The 13,507-nt window shown below is 42.5% G+C and overlaps 1 pseudogene; it reads right to left on the reverse strand.

Annotated features, from left to right (window-relative positions):
• Positions 1 to 210: 210 nt before the first annotated feature.
• LOC124556986 lies at positions 211 to 328 on the reverse strand (annotated as a pseudogene).
• Between the last annotated feature and the right edge of the window lie 13,179 nt (positions 329 to 13,507).

Genomic DNA, 13,507 nt, shown 5'->3' on the forward strand with positions numbered 1-13,507 from the left:
ACCAGCCGCACAGTCCATGACTGGAGCACCCGAGACCGCTCGGCTAATCCCGCGCGGCCGTGTCATCGTCGGTGGAGGATGCGAATAGGAGGGGCGTGGGGTCAGCACACCGCTCTCCCGGTCCTAAGATGGTATTCTTGACCGAAGCCGCTACTATTCGGTCGAGTAGCTCCTCAATTGGCATCACGAGGCTGAGTGCACCCCGAAAAATGGCAATAGCGCATGGCGGCCTGGATGGTCACCCATCCAAGTGCCGAGCACGCCCGACAGCGCTTAACTTCGGTGATCTCACGGGAACCGGTGTATCCACTGCGGCAAGGCCGTTGCCCACTTGTTCAAAAAGCTCTCTTAATTTTATACAAAAATGAATACATAACATGTTACAAAAGATGATTAGTTCTAGTCACTTTTCAGTCAACTTTGTCTGCTTCTGTGATAGACCCACGCCTTCAGCTGATTAAAGTACCACATACTGTGGATCTATTTACCTTTGTTTCGTTTTCTTGTTTTACAATCATTATCTGAATCTTCAAACTATGAACTACTCATCTTAATATTATCTATGAAACAGTTAATCAAATTGCTTTAGCATGATTCCAGGCCTGCCACTGATTTATTTCTAATATGTGACAACTCCTTAAGTTGTCCCCTGTTGGAAACAATTGCCGACTTCAATCTGCTCTCTACAAGCGGCAAGGTAGTGACGGCGTCCCGTTTTATTTTCAATCGATGCATCTATGTCTCAGTAAGCAAATTTTCCATTTTTGAGGAGTTATGCCCCTGTAATAATAAGCGATTCAGCTGAAGAACTAGAAAGGAAGAGGAGGATGCGTAAATCTATCGGGGAAGCAAATAACTTGGACTTCAAAACGGGGAAGGAGAACACTATGTGGATCATAAAAGAAGAGAATAATAATGAAATCTCAAAAAATCAAAAAATAATGAATGAATGCTGGAAGTACTCAGAAGAATTATATGAGATAAAAGTGAGCAAGGGGTTTCCAGCCATTATGGAAAAGTTGAGATGACACTTAAGGACATGAAATGGGGAAATGCATGTGGTTGTTATGAGATTCCGCCAAGGAAAGGCGGAACTACTGCATTTGTGCAATAATATTGACAAGAACGTGGGTCGCCAGATAACGTCACAGGCATAGTGATGGTGCCAATATCGAAGAAAAGAAATACCACGTAGTTTACAGAATATAGCCCGCATCTCGTGGTCGTGCGGTAGCGTTCTCGCTTCCCACGCCCGGGTCCCCGGGTTCGATTCCCGGCGGGGTCAGGGATTTTCTCTGCCTCGTGATGGCTGGGTGTTGTGTGCTGTCCTTAGGTTAGTTAGGTTTAAGTAGTTCTAAGTTCTAGGGGACTGATGACCATAGATGTTAAGTCCCATAGTGCTCAGAGCCATTTGAACCATTTGAACAGAATATAGAACAATAAGTCTTATATCTCATTTGGAAAAAATTCTACTAGGAATAATGTATGGACGATTGCAATCAAAAGGTGTGAGGCATTTCCACGAAGAAAAGCTAGATCTCTGACGCGACAAAGGTACAAAAGATACAAGCGGACTGTTACGAATAATTGGGGAAAGATACCTACAGAAACGTAGAGGAGTTTCTGTAGTTTTTGTTGAAATGGAAACCTTTGATAGACTTGAGTGGATTAAACTTTTAGACGCCTTGAAGACTATCTGAATTAACTGAAAGGAAAGGGGACAAATAAGCAATTTCCTCATCACACAGAGAGTAAAAAGTAAGAGTAGGAGTTAAAATTGTATGATGGGTTGGACAAGGCTATTGTCTTTCAACTACTCTATTTAATATCTATTTAGACGATTTTGTTAAAAACTACTTCCAATAAAAGTGTGATGTTACGATGGGAGCAAGAAAAATAAAATGTATAAGATTTGCTGATGACATGGTAATAATGAATGAAAATGATAAGACAGAACAAGTTATTACTTCAGTACCTATGATGCCAAATTAACAGTAACAAGAAAGCAAGAGATAAAAATAAGGATAGTTATTGGAAAATAAATGTGTTATGGGTGGTACCGAAATAAGGACACTGGAGAGGAGACAGGTTAAATGTGTATGTGCTTTTGAGATGTGAATATGGGGAAGAATGTAAGTTATGAAATCGACAGATAAAATAAGAAAATGAGGCTGTGTTACAAAAGGTGAACGAGAAAACACGAATACTGGAAACAGTTAAGAGAAGGACAAGAAATTGCTAGGACACTGGATGAGAAGACACTGCATAATAAAGGATTCAGTAGAAGGCACATGGTGACTGGAAACATGACCATAGATAGAAGATGATACCAGTTAATTGACAACATAAAGATAAATACACTGTCTGTCCAAAGAAGGAGATATGGTCAGAAGTTAATGTAACTTCGTACACGTACACATAATCGACAACTATGTAAATGATTAGAGTTACAGTTCTCTGTGACGAGTAGAACAGAAACCATACTCCATTAGAGCTGTCAGTGTTTAGTGTTGCTATGTTCCCTGGTAGAGTGCATACGGTGCGTGAATAGCGTCAATCTTGAGTTATCACTATAAAGAACAAGGGGATGCCGTCTGCTCGGTTGAGACAGCGTTATCAGCACCTGGCAGAGTTTGAAAGGGGGTTCATTGTGGGTCTTCATTTGACAGCCTCGCGACTCGTGCAGTATCCAGATGTGTGGGGCATCAGTTGTGACAGTGGCTCGAAGCTGGACTGCATAGAAGCGTGAAGGCAGGCATTCTTGTCATCTAAGTCCCGGTCAACCACGTCTGACCAAAATAAGGAAGGATCTGCGTCTGCCATCTGAGAACAAGTAATGGACTCCTTGCAACATCCCGTGTCGTGCCGCACCATTGGTCGGAGACTAGCAGAAGCTGTACCAGAGATTTGTCATTCTATGCATAAGTTGCCCCTAGCACCACACTGGGCAGTTGCCGTGACCAGCAAGCATGTCCTACTAATGAATAGCCTCGCACTGTGTTCAGCGATGAATTGCGATTTTACATTACTCTAGATGGCCATCTACGGCGAATATAGTGACGACGCAGGGAAATGTCCCATTCTTCCAATGTTTTGGAGAAGCACACCCGTGTTACTCCAAGTGTACGAACTGATGTCACATCTGGTAGTGATCGAGGGACTCTTACAGCATGTTAGCTCACAGGTGACAATATCATGCTACCATTTTCCAGCAGGGAAATGGCCGTAAACAATTGGTACTGGGCTCTATGAAATTTCTGCGTGATGTTGAGGTACTCCTGTGGCCAACAAGATCGCTATGTCAGTTCCTAATGGATTGTGTACAGGACCAGCTCGGACATTATCTCTGTCTCAGTGGCGGTATGCATGATATCAATGGCCAGTTAAAATAGTTGTAGGCCAGTATGAAATTTTCACCTTGCAGCCGAGTGTGCGCTGACATGAAACTTCCTGGCAGATTAAAACTGTGTGCCAGACCGAGACTCGAGCTCGGGACTTTAGCCTTATGTGGACTAGTGCTCTACCGACTGAGCAACCAAAGCACGACTCACAACCCCCCCCCCCCCCCCCTCTCAGCTTTACTGGTGGAAGTAAAGCTGTGAGGAGGCATCCTGATCCGTACTTGAATAGCGTAGTCGAGAGAGAGCTGCATGTCCTCTGAAGGAAAAAGAAAACTGTGTAAAGGACTCAATGATGAACTTCAGTGGGTGTCACGTGACGTCCGCGTAGATCAAATGCAACGAACAATACCGTACAAAATGAATTTTAAAAGGAATCGGCAGAGACATTGCTCGCGAAAGGTGAAGGTCCCGAGTTCGAGTCTCGGCCCTGTACACACCTTTAATCTGCCAAGAAGTTTCCGTTGTAGGCCAGCTTGCCTAAGGAGCAGATACGACAGCTTTATGACACCCACCTCAACCGAGTCAGTGAACGCATCCTGCCAGACCAGAGAGGGAGCAACGCCATACTGGTATGTGGGCTCATAGTGCCAAGTTCTTTGAAAATTTGACTCGATTTTGTAATCGCTGTAATAATAACATATACTTCTGCTTCTAAGAATTCATTTTTTTGTCAGACAGTGTACATCCTACGCAGATTTGGAAAGGTTAGTGCAAACCTGGAAGGACTTGTGAATCCTGAACTTCCAGTGATGAATCTGCCTAATGGCAGAACACGTCATCATAACAGATACTGACTTCAGATTTAGTTGTATCTTACCGTTAAAATATTTTCATGAAGGTGCAACAAAAGGTGCAAAAATGACTTAATACTTGTATCTCGCCTCTTAACCCTATGTAGCATGTCTCAGCTAGCAAATATTTGCATATGTCCACAAAACAGGCAACTAAGTGAACAAGCACAGGCGGAGAAATTGCTGTGGTTGGATGACTCTTGTTTCCTACCACTCGGCACTTAAAAACGTCAATAACGAAATTATTTTATTTAAAATTAATTACTCTTGTGTAGCAAAAAGAACGTGGACGACAGTGAAGAAGACTGGAAGCAGTGATTATGCGAAGATTCTTTCTTGATAATGCAACAATTGGATGGTTCTGTGAAGATTTAGAGAGCAGATGATGTAGATATTATATCATATCGCTCCATGACAAGTCTTCTGGGCAGTGACGGTAGCTGCATGCTACAGATATTGCTTACAAGGCAAGAACATAGGCCAACGGAACTTGCAGATCTCTGTTGCACCCCCAAAGTACATCGCGGTCTCACAGCAAGCGCACTAAATACCGTGGCCATACATTCATTTTTTTTTGTGCATTTGGTATTTTCCAAGACGAAAGTGGTACTCGTCGTCGGGCGCGCTTAGTGGCAGCTTGGCATGTCGCGTTCATCAGGCTTCCAACAAATTTAGTGTTGTCCGAATTCCATGATTTTATTTGATAGAGCAAATACAGGATTACCCGGAACGTCGCATTAAGCAGCAGATTAATTGAATCCAGCACCCAAACCTACAATGAATTCAGTTCAGTTACCAGATCACGTCTCACTGCCCACTCGGTATAAATGTCTAAAAAAACAAATCAATTTTCCATTTCTGTACCTAAGAAAGAATTAGACTGTATAGTGAATAGAAATTCAGAATGTCTAGAATTCGGTATAATGTAGCATATCTGATATTTGGAACAAAACCTGCGACGAAGCGTCTCAGCAATGGTACGGAGAGTAATCCGACGTCACTAATGGTGGCACTTAGCCAAGAAGCTTGCCCCCATCACAACGGGCACGCCCGAGACTCTTATCGACGTACTTCTTTCTCACTAGACAGTCAGATGATGTTAATAATAACTGATCAATCAAGCCGCCCATGTCGATAGTTGGGCTCAGTCGGAAGAAATGACAGCTGGGGAAAGATAGCAGTCGCGAAGCAGACACAACGCGACCGAGAGTGCAACTGTCCTCCAAGAATGACACAGACTAAACCCAGGAAATCACAATCAGTCAGCGAGTTCAACAAGTTCAATTGCGCAAGTACGAATTTTGTCACAGTCTGAAGATCAGTTTACATCCGCTAACAGCTACCAGGAATTCTGGAACAGAGCAACTTGGGGAATAACCTGCTTCTTGGGTTGCTTGAAAAGCGGGTCATACTATCAGTCACTGCTCTCAGTATTTGTGTGTGTGTGTGTGTGTGTGTGTGTGTGTGTGTGTGTGTGTGAGAGAGAGAGAGAGAGAGAGAGAGAGAGAGAGAGAGAGAGAATTTTATTGTGCTTTGGACCTCTGAAAAACGAAAGAATACCACAACAGGAATTTCCACTTCATCCTGGCAGTCGCGATGAAGAATTTCAACATTTTCTGCATTTTTGACGATTATTTTTTCGTAAATGTCGATGTGAACTTGAGTGATTATAAATGTTACCTGAATATTTAACACATTAAAGGAACTTTAGAAAATGAAAGAAAGAACAACACAGGCAAACACACGCACACACACACGCGCGCTTTCACGCATGCAGAAAGAAAGGAAGAAAGTAAACAGAACTCAAATTTGGCGCCACTCTCACTTGAGAAGAAGTGAACACTGAACACACAAAACCAACATCTTCACTGTATTTTGTAAAAAATTTAAAAATCTTATTTACAAACGAATTTCTTCAAAATATGTCTACTGTTTGCGTGTGCTTCGCAACAACTCCTGGGAATTCAGATGGCAAGTGGTTTGTGAAAATTAAAAGTAAGTAATCACGAATAGAGTCGTGTAATATCTTTTTACAACAATATTACGTTTAGTTGTAAAGTGATGCGTCAATTCGCTAACTAAATTCACATTAATATCATTTAGTTGCCGATGACAAGCTACCAGAACCCGATAAGGTACAGAGTCTTGCATATCTCTATAATGACAAATTAATGTAATGACAACAGCAAACATGAAACCGTTTTTAAACCCTAATTATCGTAGTTTAGTTGTCACTTAAAACATGTTCAAATTTTACAGATTTGAATAAAGAAAACCCAGTGATGATGGCCCGAAGGCGCTGAAACACGTTTGGGTCTACGTGAAAAAAACAGTACTTTGCATTACCGAGCGAGGTGGCGCAGTGGTTAGACACTGGACGCGCATTCGGGAGGACGACGGTTCTATCCCGGGTCCGGCCATCCTGATTTAGGTTTTCCGTGATTTCCCTAAATCGCTCCAGGCAAATGCCGGGATGGTTCCTTTGAAAGGGCACGGCCGACTTCCTTCCCCGTCCTTCCCTAATCCGATGAGACCGATGACCTCGATGTCTGGTCCTCTTCCCCAAAGAACCCCAAGTACTTTGCATTACAGGCGTACCTTATCTCCAGAATAGTCATAAACATCAATAGACATAAATCATTGTAGATTTTGTACGATACCCATAGTATTAACTGTCTTACAACACTTGGACATAATAATATGAAAACTGTGGTACTGACAATTCTTATCCAGAGTTTGTTTTCTTAATTTTAAGTGACGCACTTCAACTTTGTAATCATTTTCCCACTATATATAATATTTTTGAAAGTAATCTGAGTCCGCAGCTCGTGGTCGTGCGGTAGCGTTCTCGCTTCCCACGCCCGGGTTCCCGGGTTCGATTCCCGGCGGGGTCAGGGATTTTCTCTGCCTCGTGATGACTGGGTGTTGTGTGATGTCCACAGGTTAGTTAGGTTTAAGTAGTTCTAAGTTCTAGGGGACTGATGACCATAGATGTTAAGTCCCATAGTGCTCAGAGCCATTTTGAAAGTAATCTGAGCCATCATTACATGTGGGATACTTCTGGTGTTGTGCTGATATAATGACTTCCAACACGGGCAAATTGAGTGTGGCTGTTTAGTTGGTGCACCTGTAACAACACTTCTGAATGTGTCAACAAATTTAGACAACTCGTCACGTGCCATAACATCATTCAGAGGAAATCGGATATCTTCGTCTACTGAACACAACAGTTAAGAAAGACTTAACTTACTGATAGAAAGTAGGATGGTATGAAAGAGGAGTTTCATTTCTAGTGCGATGCCCAAGGCCACGGAAGTTCCAGCTAGACTTTATGCTGTTACCGTGTAGGGACATTTGCGGAAGTGTAAAATTCATATCGTCCATAATTCGAACTATAAAGCCTTCTGAAAGTTCTGAGAGTTGGGCAGTCAAATCAGTGAGTAATATCATCACACGGATAGGAAAAGTAATTGGTAAAATCTATGAACCAACTTTAACTTACCGTGATCACTGCATAGCGCGTAGCGCGGGCATTGTTTCCTGGAGTCCGCTGCGTCTTACAAGATGAGAGTGCCAAAATTCACACTGCTGGAAATATTCACTATCGATTTGATAAATATGAGAAGGAAATAACTCGTTTTCTCTGTTCTCCGTAATTGCAGGATTGGAATTTTCTCGAGACATTATGGCCTATATTGGGTAGACAATTAAGTGACCGCCACCCCGCCTCCCCCTCCACCCCCAGGAATTGGGGCACTTTCTTTGAGAGGAAGGACGTAAAATCCTACTGATCCTCATTCTGGACTGCCCAGAAGATTCGGGACGGTTTGGCCGTACCCCACACTAGGGCGATCATATTATTTTGTCCAACGATTGTTAACAACATCTACTTTTCAAACAACTAACTCTCGCCGAAATACTGGCTGTCGCTGTAAACATTACCTGGCTGAATACCTGTAAGTTGTTTGAAAATTGTATACGCCAGGAGAAACTCAGGTCTAACGTCTCCTTTGCTGAATGATAGAGTGCCATTTACGTTGAATGCTAATAATCTGACGACTGATGACATACATTTCTGGAAGGTAAAAAAGTAAAATTTTGACCAGTTTATCCGATCACTTCAGTCACGAAGACACATAGTATTTAAAATTTGCTTCCTTACATCATTATTCTTACACAAAAAATCCATTGCTCGTTTCAACACCTCTATCTGTGAAGAGTTCGATAAAATGTTTCAGACCGATGTTCAAAACGATTCGCACAGTAATGACCAATATTTGAAGGAATTATAATCCATATATGAGGCACCCAGCGAGGTTGTGCACCGATAATACATCAGGTTGACACTGTGTAGAATGACGGTTTAAATGCGCGTCCGGACACCCAGATCTAAGTTTTTGCGCTTTCTCGCAATCGCTTAAAGGGACTGTTATTTTGAAAAGAAGTGCTCCATTCTTAATGACAGCGTTTTGGAAGGGCCGTAAACCGTAATCTTCCTATTCTTTTTTAAAACTGAAACTTAGGAACTCAACCGCAGTCCCGCCACACCTACTATCTGTTGTGAAAACTAAAAGTTCTTCAGTATCGCTCTGCCATAAAAGTAGACATATGGGTGTGGTGCTACAAATGAAAACACAATCTTGCAGACGTAAATCTGGTATCGCAATCGTGATTTACATTTCTCACATTTCCTACTATAATTCCGGGAATTACAGAACCATGCTTTAAGCTACAATGAGGCATTTCCTTTCATACGATATTGCAGTGCCTGTGTTACTCTGATTACGAGGCAAATCTCCTTTGGACATGCATGCATGGCCAAAGAGTGGTTGTCCTTATTCGAAATTGAGGATACATTTAATGGTTTTCCTTTCTTTGTCCTTATCAAATTCAAACAGAGTCGATGCTCTGATTATGTAGATTTCATTAATGTCAGGATTCATTCTTGTAGTACGAATCACTATAATGTACCCTTCAGCATGATTGCGAACTGAAAAAGTAGCAATCTGAAACTACAGAGACTCACTTAGCAAAGTGTAACAGAATAAAAATGCGAGTAATTGACTTCTTGATGAATGATGGACTTATGGCGTGGCTGAACCCGTATAGCCGCAGGTTTTGCCTTTCTAAAGTCTCTATGACACTCTCAAGTATGTTGAGGCACGAACCTGTGTTAACATTTTAACCCAATCAGTATCCATCATAGGACATACTAGCGCATAACCTTCAACGGGCAGCACGTTGTCTTTGGAGACAGTGAAGTGAGCCACACCAACATGGAATTGGTGCTCACGATTTACGATCTTTCCTCTGGTGAACCTGTCAGGTTAGGTGCGATTCTTATGCGATTTTCTTCACTTGTCTAGGCAAATTCCAGCTGATTAAAAATCCCTTAGAAACTTAGTTGACGAGCATTTAAAATACAGATAAACAAACAACCACGTTTACAAGATACACAGACACGACTTTTCTTCCTTGGAGTAACTGATGTTTGTGGCGACTGGCAGGAAATCATGCAATGGGATAAAAATAAAAGTAAGTAACTGTCTTCATAAATGGGCGATTGGTTATCATTGGTGGATCCTATTGCCAACGTGGCAAATGTTAAAAATTAAGAAGGGAAAGAAAAGGAATTAGAATCTCCATTATCGAGCAGTCGAGATATAAATCGAGATTTGTGGGGAATGCAGTGATGGGCGGCAATACAATCGGTAACAGTTATGAAGGGGGTGAGGGTAATGACTGCAGCAAGAAAGTAGTGAATGTAGGGTGCCACCTCCTGCTTAGGCCATGCATGCAGCAGTCTCTCCAGTGCATCAGCTATAACCATCTGCGAACTCGTCTCAAAAACTTGGATCGCCTCTTTCAGCGACTCATTACTTCAGTGGCAAGACTCATCTACACTCTTTTCGAGCAAGAGAGAAGAAGTGGTCAAATTATTGAACGAATTTGCATTAACGAAAGCTGAAAACCAAAACTATCAAATGGAAGCTAGTCCTACTTGTCAATTATATCGCACACGGCGCATTATACAGTATAAGATCTTATTTTTACTGTTTATCCAAAGCTTTCGAATTAACTACAGTAACGCAGAAGAAAAATCGCGTGGAAGGTGAATATAAAAAGGTTTAGTTTTATGTCCTTTCGATTTCGGTATCATTAGGGAAGGAACGCAACCTCAATTAGAGAAGGAAGCTTCCCTGGTCTGTTTGGTAAAAAAAAAAAATCATCCCATAATTAGCCAAGCGACCAAAGGAAAGTAAAATCAAGATGACTAGGCGAGTATTTGAATGAAAAAATATCTTCTAGACGTGTTGCATTGGAAACTGTCCCTATCTCAAGTGAGACGCTCTGTTATGTCAAATGATAATCACAGTGCATGGAGCTTTTTATTTAATATTTGCATTCATAATCTTTGGGAAACATAAAAAACAAATTTTCTCTATAGTATATGATTTAACAGCCAGCACACGATGTAATGAAATTATTCTTATTTCACACAGTAATTCTCTGACTTAATTATCGATGAAATTACTTTAAGGAATGATTTTCTAGGATGGTGATAACAGCGGTTCTGCGTACCGGGTGGAGAAATAAACTTAAATAAAGGCTTCATAAGCATTTTCATCTCTGTTGAACAGAGCATTTTGTGTCTATCTCAAAAAATTGCTCAATATTCTCGAAACATAGGAATCCGCAAAAAGTACTTTTAGAATTGTGCGTATTTATTGCCGAAGTTTGAAGTACCGTGCTGTCATTTGATTTATAATGTTGTGCTGCAAGCTACAGTATTCGACGTAAACATCGTCGAGATAAGACAAAAAATCTAGGAGACAAACAGAATGAGAAATCAGTGGCGATGCCTTCGATGTTTTGCCAGCCAAGCACTGTACGACGTGCTACAGGACATGGACAGACAACTAAAAAGTAAACAAGGTTTTGTAATTATCTAACACATCGCTACTACGCCTTAAAGGCCTCGTCTGACGCTTCGAGTATTTATTTATTTTATCTCAGCGCCATTAAAATGATGTAAATGACATTCCGCAAAGAAATTTCGTCAGATAATTTTTTTTTCATAATACCCTAACAAGAAGAACTTCATAGGTGCCCACGTTTCAGGTTTTCCAACTTACTCATGTGGCAGTGTAGGGGTACCTCATTAATTTCGTTATTTGTGGACATTTTTAACCACTTCCAACCTTCGAATCGAAATTCAATACATCATCGGAACTTCCTCCGTTCTACAGATAATCCTCCTCTGTTAAGTTCCGTCAGGACTCAACTTGGTCTTGCTTTATGAGACTGTAACGAGCAAAGCCTGACATCTCGATGTGCATAATCTCTTAGTGTCATTATATGATGCAATCTCATCTGAGGATACACTTATAATATGAGGAATCATTTTACATCTCTCTATAAAATACGAAAAATAAAAAAACGAGAAACGAAATACACGATATTGAGATTTAAAAAAAAAACATGTTCTTTATGCTGTTTCCGTAATTTCACTAGATTTTCGAAACAGCATAAAAGATTTCAAATCAGTACGTGCGCCAAATTGGGAGAGCTTATCGGAAGTCCAGCCGTCGCACGATGACACTAAGAGCGCATCATGTCAGAACACTGGCGATATACGTCAACGTGACGTGCGTGCCCAGTCAATTACATAATACATCATTTCTTCGGAGCAATGTTCCTCTCATACTCAAATTGAGGTCGTTATCACACGTCTTTGTTTTAGTGCACCCAATCAATTTCTTGCCAATATGTTATAATGTCGCATCGACATTGTGTAATCATACCAAATTTTCACTTTGTAGCAAAATTTACGCTTGACTGAAACGTTCGGTTAAATTTTAATTGGTAAAAAAGTTTCGTCAGAACGTAGTTTATGTTCCAAATGAAAGACTGGACCGCTACGCTATGGTTCAAGCAATATCTGTCCTATCCTCTCTCCCAAGCGTGCTATTCATGTTAGTTATACAGTAGAGCATTTGCGACGTTAACATCAAAGCTGTAATGCGTACCTGAAGAGCCCAATATGGTTTTGTGTTTATTACCCATAACCAAAAAGAAAAGCATTGAAACAGGAAAGGTACAACAAAGTTACAACTTATTTCAGTAAATAAAATTAGGAATTTACTCTTCGAGATGAAAAATACACTCCAGGAAATTGAAATAAGAACACCGTGAATTCATTGTCCCAGGAAGGGGAAACTTTATTGACACATTCCTGGGGTCAGATACATCACATGATCACACTGACAGAACCACAGGCACATAGACACAGGCAACAGAGCATGCACAATGTCGGCACTAGTACAGTGTATATCCACCTTTCGCAGCAATGCAGGCTGCTATTCTCCCATGGAGACGATCGTAGAGATGCTGGATGTAGTCCTGTGGAACGGCTTGCCATGCCATTTCCACCTGGCGCCTCAGTTGGACCAGCGTTCGTGCTGGACGTGCAGACCGCGTGAGACGACGCTTCATCCAGTACCAAACATGCTCAATGGGGGACAGATCCGGAGATCTTGCTGGCCAGGGTAGTTGACTTACACCTTCTAGAGCACGTTGGGTGGCACGGGATACATGCGAACGTGCATTGTCCTGTTGGAACAGCAAGTTCCCTTGCCGGTCTAGGAATGGTAGAACGATGGGTTCGATGACGGTTTGGATGTACCGTGCACTATTCACTGTCCCCTCGACGATCACCAGTGGTGTACGGCCAGTGTAGGAGATCGCTCCCCACACCATGATGCCGGGTGTTGGCCCTGTGTGCCTCGGTCGTATGCAGTCCTGATTGTGGCGGTCACCTGCACGGCGCCAAACACGCATACGACCATCATTGGCACCAAGGCAGAAGCGACTCTCATCGCTGAAGACGACACGTCTCCATTCGTCCCTCCATTCATGCCTGTCGCGACACCACTGGAGGCGGGCTGCACGATGTTGGGGCGTGAGCGGAAGACGGCCTAACGGTGTGCGGGACCGTAGCCCAGCTTCATGGAGACGGTTGCGAATGGTCCTCGCCGATACCCCAGGAGCAACAGTGTCCCTAATTTGCTGGGAAGTGGCGGTGCGGTCCCCTACGGCACTGCGTAGGATCCTACGGTCTTGGCGTGCATCCGTGCGTCGCTGCGGTCCGGTCCCAAGTCGACGGGCACGTGCACCTTCCGCCGACCACTGGCGACAACATCGATGTACTGTGGAGACCTCACGCCCCACGTGTTGAGCAATTCGGCGGTACGTCCACCCGGCCTCCCGCATGCCCACTACACGCCCTCGCTCAAAGTCCGTCAACTGCACATA

The sequence above is a fragment of the Schistocerca americana genome, chromosome X (genome assembly GCF_021461395.2).
Source record: "Schistocerca americana isolate TAMUIC-IGC-003095 chromosome X, iqSchAmer2.1, whole genome shotgun sequence".
In the NCBI taxonomy this organism is placed as follows: Eukaryota; Metazoa; Arthropoda; class Insecta; order Orthoptera; family Acrididae; genus Schistocerca; species Schistocerca americana.